Source organism: Chrysochloris asiatica, unplaced genomic scaffold, assembly GCF_000296735.1.
Source record: "Chrysochloris asiatica unplaced genomic scaffold, ChrAsi1.0 scaffold00066, whole genome shotgun sequence".
Taxonomy (NCBI): domain Eukaryota; kingdom Metazoa; phylum Chordata; class Mammalia; order Afrosoricida; family Chrysochloridae; genus Chrysochloris; species Chrysochloris asiatica.
In genome coordinates, this window is record NW_006408584.1 from 14,288,292 (window position 1) to 14,296,986 (window position 8,695).

The window sequence follows — 8,695 nt, forward strand, 5'->3', positions numbered from 1 at the left end:
GTAGTTCAAGCTCACAGCCACTCTTCAGAAATCCTATACAGGATTGCTATGGGTCAGAACTGACTCAATGGCAGTTAACAACAACACAGTTAACTCAGAGGGGGCTAGAAGATAGCAGACTAGGCAGAAACACAGTACAGACCCTCTACAACAAAGATATGGGTAACTAAATGAAACAGATGCATATGATAGCCCTGGAATACTGAATTTCAGATGAAGGATAGAGAAGTGGACTAAATTCTTACTAGGAAAGAAAGCTGACCAGACATACAAGCAAAAAAAAAAAAAAAAAAGATAGCAACAACAAAAACAAGACTGATACTGCAATCTCTATTCACAGAAAAGAGAGAGGAGGTAGAGAAAAAGAAGAAGGAAGAAAAAAATAAAAGCAAAAGAAAAAAAATTACTTTTTAAAAATTAAAAAAAAACAACAATCTGTAGCCTAATATGAGGTCTCTTTCCTGTGTTAAAAAAACAGAACAAAAAGCAAACAAGAAAAGTTCAAGGCCTGGTCTTGGGCTGAGTATCTGTCAGCTGTTTGGTTTTAATTGGATACTGTCTCTTTAAATTTCGAGGAGATCTATGCACATGCATAGTAGAACCCTCCGAGGGTGGGGCTGGAATATCTACTAGCTCAGGCACCCTTATATTTACCAGAATGGAGGTACGCAGACAGCAAGGAACCAATGAAAAGATACCAAAAAGTAAGAAAAAAAAAAAGAAAGTGCACACCCTTATCTCTGTGGCTCTGTCAGGTATCCGTGGCTGCTCTGATCCTTTCCTTGCTTGGCCATACATAAAATGGCTGCTCCTGGAGCAGCTGAGCATTCTGAACCAGGAAGCAATGGATTTCTTGCTTCTGCCACAAACTCCCCAGCTATAAGTCTTCCAACCTTCTAAATATTCCTTTATATATGGTTCAGAGTACTGGTACCATTCCCTGAGCCTTTTTGGTCCTGTATTCTGTGTTGTTCTTGGCAAAGCTCGTTACTACACTTCCACCCAATCCGCCATCTTTTTTCCGGAAGCTCTGGCTGTGGTTCTTGATGCTTATTAGTAAGTGTTTTAAGCATTCTGCTTCCAACAAACAAGGTTGTATCATGTGCATATTGTAGGTTGTTAATGAGCCATTCCACAATCAAGATACCACGTTCTTCTTCATATAATACAGCTTCTTGGATTATTTCCTAAACACCTCAATTGAATAAGTATGGTGAAAATTCATAGCCCTGTCACACAAATTTCCTCATTTTAAAGTACTCCCTATTCCCTTATTCTATTCACATGACTGCCTGTCTATGTACAGATTCCTTATGTGCACAATCAAGTGTTATGGAATACTCCTTATTCACAGTGATATCCATAGCTTGTCATGCTCCACACGGTCATACTTCTTTGCATAGTCAATGAAGCACAAGTGAACTCATTTCTGATAGGCTCTGTTTTCAGCCAAAAATCCATCTGGCATCAGCAGTAATATTACATTTTCATATCCTCTTCTGAATCCAGCTTGAGTTTTTGACAGTTCCCTGTCCATGTACTGTTTGTAGCCTTCATTGATTTATCGTCACAAAATTTTACTTGCAAGTGAAAGTAATGGTATTATGCAATGATTTCTGCATTCCACTGTGTCAACTCTCTTTGGAAAGAACAGAAATATGCATCTCTTCCTATCAGTTGGCCAGGTAGCTGTCTTCTAATTTTCTTGGCATAAATAAGCTAGCTCCTCCAGTGCTGTCTAAGTTTGTTAAAATATCCCAATTTGTAATCCATCATTTCTGGGGTCCTTGTATTTTGGCAGTACCTTCAGCATGGCTGGATATCTTCCTACAGTACCATTGGTTCTTGATCATATGTTACCTCTGGAAATGTTTTAACATAAAATGTTTATTTTTGGTAGCCTATTCTAGTAGCATAGTGGTTAGCAAGGTAAGCAGTTTGAAACTGACAGTTACTCCTCAGGAGAAAGATGAGGCTTTTTGCTCCAGTAAAGATATACAGCCTCGGAAACCCTGTTCAGGGTCGCAATGGGTCAGAACTGACTTGACGACACTTAACAACAACAACAACAACTCTGTGTATGCCTCCAATCTTTTTTTGTTACTTTCTGCATTATGAAATATTTTGGCCATAGAATCTTTCAAAGTTGCAATTTGAGGCTTGAGTTTTTTTCTTCAGTTCTTTCAGCCTAAGAATGCTGAGTGTGTTTTTTACTTTGGCTTTTCTAACTCTAGGTGTTTGCACATTTCATTTGTGTTCTTGAGCTGCCCTTTGAAATATTCTATTCAGCTCCTTTTTTCCCTTATTTATTCCATTTGCTGTAGCATTTATATGCTATAAAGCAAATTTCAGTCATTTCTGACATCCATTTTGGCCTTTTATTTCTTTACTGTCTTTTTCATTACTTTTTGGTTCCTTCCTGTTTGAAGTTCTCGATGTCATTGCACAGCTCGTCTAATCTTCCATCATTAGTGCTAAATGCATCAGAACTGTTGTTGAGATGATCTCTAAATTCAGGTGGCATATAATCAAGATCATTTTCTGGCTATCATGGACTTCAACTTTCCTCCACATATCTGTCATTTTTCTGTAATGTGATGATTTGTATGTTACTATAATCCTGCTTTAAAAACTGCTAAGCCACCAGTTTTTAAAATGTCAACAGGAAAAACAGATTTCAGTATACTTTACAGACTAAGGCAGACTAAGATGCAAGGCCTGACATTTGACTTCTAAAAATTAGCCAATTTCTGTGGTTTAACATGCTGGACTACAAAGTAAGTTTGAATCGCTAAGTCAACAGTTCAAGCTCACCAGTTGCTCTTTGGAAACCCTATACAGGGTCACTATGGGTGAGAACCAACTCAACGACACATAACAACAACAACAAGCTCAATGAATCACAGAATATTGGTCGAGGTAGTGCTAGAAGATGAGCCCCTGTGTTGGAAGGCACGCAAAATATATAGTGACCACAACAATGGACTTATACCAGAAATAATGATGATAGCATAGGATCAGGCAGAGTCTCTTCACTTGTATTTGCAGTCACCATGAGTCATAGCTGACTCAACTGCAATTAGCAACAGGAAGAAATATATATTTCTTAATCTTGTTTTATTATAGATGTATTACTTTAATATTACTACTTTGTTTTCATTTTATTTTAATTGTCCTTTATTTTCTTCTTTTTGCACCTCTTAATTTGGAATCTTTCTTGGAGCTCTGCTCTTCTGATTTAATGGCCCTAGCCTCAGGGTGACTATGAAGTTATTGACAAAGGGCCACTCAGTAGTGGACAATGTGTTTGTGTTAATTATAGTTTGTATTCCACCCATGTTTGATTTGTTCATACTTGATGTTACTCTGATGACTCTGAGTTTCTGCTACCATTAGGTAGGATATGATTTTCCATGGTCTTATATAAACAGAAGTATTGACTATCCTTGTTCTGATTTCCTTTCCAAATATATTTATATAGTAAACAGTGTTTGAATATATAAAGACTATCTTCCTTCATAGAAAAAGTCATGTTTTCTTAGATCCTTGGAAGATGTATCTAATACCTCTTTCTATCCTATCTCAATTCCCAACTGCGGAAAGGTCAGATTTGCTTATAGCCCAGTATCAAAAATTTGGGCTTCCTACACTTAATGTCTCTCTTCTATACACAGAACAAACTCCATGGGCAGACATCACCTGCCCTTTTCAAGTCTCCTGGCCTTTGTCTTATTGCTTCCTATGTCTTAGGAAGCAGGATTTGGGAAAATAGCAATAAAATAATCAAATGCTGGCTATTTGCATTATTATGGATAATAAATGACCCATTGTTTCTTGCCCAGGGGTCTGAGACTTTGGCCAATATCCATAAACCTGTGGCAGGCTATTATGTTTAGTAAGGTAAAATCTCAGACTGTTCTTAATTCTTGACATCATCTTTCTGTCATGAAAGGTGATGAAGAAAAAGAAAATGATCTCTCCAGTGTAATAAAGTGATAAAAGAACACGAATCAGTGCATCCAGTCAATGTTTAGATAAAGAAGCACCAGACATCTCCCTTAACACTATGACCTATCTTCAGAAATAATGTTTTTGACATTGCATTGCAAACAGAGGACTTGCATCATCTAAGAAATCTCTAGTGTGCTTTACTAGTTGTGACCCATATGTAGTTTCTACTTCAGTGGTTTCTACAGATTTGCTATGAAGAAGAGAATAAGGATTCTATGCCTTTTCAACATCTTATCAGAACACAAAATTTCTATGCTTTAAAATGATTTATGCATTAGTCTTAACACAAAGTGTTTGATTTGGACATAATTTCCTTTCCAATCAACACAGTGGTATTATGTGGCTTGAGAGGAAGCCTTCCCTAACAGAGGAAAAGAAAATAATAACACATTTGGTAGACTGGAAAATTATAGCCTCACTCAGCATACAAAATGCTTTATAAGAATGCTACTTGATGGTAAATATATTAATTACAAATATACAGGGCTAAAATGCACACACACTAAGAACCACTTTTGGCATGAATTAATAGAATGAATAATCAAGTTTATAGCACCAATTATTTAGCATTTATATACATTTCAAATAGTCTAGAGGAACAATATGTATAAAACTCACACATATATCCACAGTTGAAATTGCAGCTATGAAAAAATAACGATGCATTTTGTAAAGCTAGAAAATAGATTGAAGGATAACGTCATTGTTTTTGAAAATATACAAGCTATTTATGTGAAAATGGCATTAAATTACTTTGAAATGAATTACATTTTTCCAAAGAAGAAAGGATAAATTGAGCTGCAATTAGAGCAGAAATTATTTAAGTTCATTTTCTTCATGATTATTTTATCTTAATAGAAGTATTAATTATTCCTATTATGCAGCTTTTTTTTTTTTTTTTTACTCTTCTGTACTTGTAAGGATGCAGTAGTGAGTTTTAAAGCCAAAAATAACTATATTTGGTACATGGTTATGCAGTTGATATTAAGGCTTTGACGTTTAAGGCTTGGTGATGGTAATGTGCCAATGCGTGGGTCCTGACTCATAGTGACTCTGTAGAGGATTTTTGAGGCTATAAATCTTAATGGAAGCAGAAACCCTCCTATTTGTCCCAAGGAGAAAATGGTAGATTCAAACTGCTAACCTTGTGGTTAGTAGCCCAACTAGTAATCTACTAGCTTCCAGGACTCTGCATGAATTTATTTAAGCTATGTCATTCTGATTGTGTTTCCTCATCTTTAAAATGGAAACTAAAGCCTCCCAGATTAATTAAAGGATGTAATTATGTTATAACCAAATGTTAATTCTACTATGTGGTGGGAACTTCAAATTATGTACATTAAAAGTAGGCTATTTCGGCTTCCTTGGTGGTGGCCCAGACAGCGTGTAAGTGGTCTAGGGAACATGGCAGGCACTGGAGTTGTTTTGGTGAAGAAGCATAAGAAGAAAAAGGACCAGAAGTCAATGGCAGGGGATGTAGCTGAAATACAACACACTGAAGAATTTCTTATAAAATCTGAATCTAAAGTGGCTCAGTTTGATAAATAAATCTCATTGTCCCCTGTTGTTAAAGAATTTTGATAAATTAAATGTAAAGACAACACACTATACTCCTTTTCCTTCTGGCTCAAACCTTCTGAAGCGGGAGATTGCTGACTACATCAGGACAGGTTTCATTAACCTTGACAAACCCTCTAACCCTTCTTCCCATGAGGTGGTAGCCTGGATCCTGTAGATAATTCATGTTGAGAAGACAGGCCACAGTGGTACTCCAGATCCCAAAGTGACTGGCTGTCTAATCATGTGTATAGAACAAGCCACTTGCCTAGTGAAATCCCAGCAAAGTACAGGCAAAGAGTATGTGGAAATCGTCCAGCTGCACAATGCTATTAAAGGGAGGACCCAACTTTCTAGGGTCCTCGAGACTCTGACGGGTACCCTATTCCAGCAACCCTCACTTATTGCCATAGTAAAGAGGCAACTCTGAGTCGGGACCATCTATGAGAGCAAAATGATAGTGTATGATCTGGAGAGAAGATTAGGAAACTTTTGGATATGCTGTGATGCCGGCACCTACATTCGGACATTGTGTGTGCACCTGGGTTTGTTACTGGGAGTTGGAGGTCAGATGCAGGAACTTTGGCGGGTTAATTCTGAAGTCATGAGTGAAAAGGATCATATGGTGACAATGCACTATGTGCTGGATTCTCAGTGGCTATATAAGAATCTCAAGTATGAGAGTTACCTGCGACGAGTCATTTATCCTCTGGAAAAGCTGTTGACATTTCACAAGCTTCTGGTTATGAAACAGTGCCATGAATGCAATCTGCTAAAGAACAAATATCTTGTTTCCCGGGTTTCTTTGGTACAAGATGGCATCGAAGTCAATCAGAAGATTGCAGTCATCACTACCAAAGGGGAGACCATCTGTATGGCAACTGCATTAATGACCATGGTCATGATCTCCACCTGTGACCATGACATCGTGGTCAAGACGAAGCAAGTGATCATGGAGAGAGACATATACCCTCACAAGTGAGGTTTAGGTCCAAAGGCAAGTGAGAAGTGGACATGATCAAGCAGGGCCTTCTGGACAAGCACAGAAAGCCCAAAGACAGCACACCCACTGCCTGGGTGCAGGACTATGTGGACTACAGTGCTTCTGTGAACAAAGAGGCAGTTACTGAAGCTGCAAAAGCCCCAAAGGCAGTCGCCATGGAGTGAGAGTGAAAGTGACAAAAGGCCTCACCAGCTGTTGCACAAGTGAGCAAGAAGGAAAAGAAGAATAAAAAGGACCAAAAGGACAAAGCTGCTCTGGAGAGTGAAGGCAAGCCTCAAGTCATGGACAATGACACTACCAAAAAGAAGAAGAAGAAAACAGTGGGTTCTGAGTAGTGGTGGCTGCCTGGAGCATCTTTGTCCAGCTGGGCGAAGAATTAAAGCCTTATTGAGAGTACACAATTCTTGTGTTGTTGAGGGAATGGAAGTTTGTAGCCCACTTTAGCTGCTTCCAGAGACTGGTGATGTTATCTGATGTGTTCAGCCCGTCTTGTCCTGTTTTAAAGACTCTGGGTGATGAATGAGGCAGATTATTTCACTGGTGGTTAGAGTTAAGAAGCCAACCCAGCAAGTATCCACCACTGTTTTCTAATTGCTGTTTGAACACCAGTCTTATGGTTTGCTTTTTGCCTCTTCCATTTAGCTTTTTTTTTTTTTTTTTTTTTTTTAATCTGTCTGCTCAATGAAATGGTCTAGAGCCCAGAGTATCCATGGATCAAGTTGTCTACTGGGGTAATGCTTTTCCTCCATGTTCTAATGAAACTGGTCTGATCCACCAGCTCGCCCTAACTGGCGCAGGCCTGGTAAGGACTTTAGGTGTTCCTCTCTGGCAATTTTTCATGTCTTTTCTCATTCTTTGGAGCTTCTCTAAATCATATATGTACAGCTTTGCTTACGTAAACCCATCTGGCTGCTTTTCTGATGGTAAACCCGAGGCAGCACCCTCTTATTTTAACCCTCATGTACTTTTTAATAAGAAATATTTTTGGTGACGGTTTACACAGAGTTTGGGTTCCGTTTCAGCTTCCTCATGAGCAGTGCAGTGACATTGGTGGCGTTCTTCACAACATGTGAACATTGAGTTTATTGTTAGGTGCTGCTGAGTCTGTTCTGACTCAGAGTGACTAGTCTTGTACCATCCTCAGGTTTGAGTCCACAGTTTCTCTCACTAAGGGCCATTCCCTTTTCACTGATGCTATACCAAGGGTGATGTCCTTCTCCAGGGACCGCTGCCTCCTGGTGATAAGCCCAAAGTCCATGAGAGGAAGTGGCTGCATCCTCACTTAGGAGTGTTCTGGATGTATTTCTTCAAAAACAGATTTGTTTGTTCTTCCACCAACATTATAATTCCAAAGTATCTAGTCTTCAGTCTAGCTTTCACATGCACATGAAGTGGTGGGAATATAGCTTCAGTGAGGGACACCGTAAAGTCCTCCAAGTGACTTCTGCACTCTCTATCACTTTAAAGAGATCCTTTGCCCAATGGTAAAGTGCTAATATGCCATTTAACTTGTTGGCTGCTGCTTCCATGGGCATTGATTGAGGATCCAAGTAAATTGAAATTCTTTACTTGAATCTTATGTATTCAAGTCATGAACTGCTCTCATGAGTCAGTACTTGTTATCCTTTATGACATGTACCACATACAATGTTGCAACGTGTACTTTGCTGTTGTTATCTGTCTCTGATGCTCAGTGTTACACTTTAAAGATACAAATAATAAAAGGCAATAATAAACTTTTTGTAAAAAGGAGGTATTCAGTTTATGGAGTTGTCAGAAGAAAACCCCCTGGTTACTCCAGGATCCACTCATTCCATTTTGGTGGTTCTCTTTCCCAATAAACCCTCATGTACTTTTAGAAGGATGTCTTAGAGAAGAAGGAATGTTGTTAATTTTTACTTATTAAAGTTCACTTACTAAGTTTTTGCAATTAAAAAAAAAGTAGGTTATTTCTCAATTGCCATTGTTGTTAAGTGCCATTGAGTCAATTTTGATCCATAGCAACCCTGTATAGGGTCTCCAAGGGGCAGCTGGTGAGCTTGAACCACCGACCTTGCAGTTCAAATGACTTTACAGTCTGACGCATTAGCCTATAGCACCACACCAGGACTCAATTTCTTAATA

At 38.6% G+C, this 8,695-nt stretch overlaps 1 protein-coding gene and 1 pseudogene across 1 annotated transcript in view; both read left to right on the top strand.

Moving 5' to 3' along the window:
- LOC102813160 (testican-3-like) overlaps positions 1-8,695 on the top strand; it is a 766,084-nt gene that overhangs the window by 630,956 nt on the left and 126,433 nt on the right. The window lies entirely within an intron of this gene.
- On the top strand, positions 5,416-6,906 carry LOC102819628 (annotated as a pseudogene).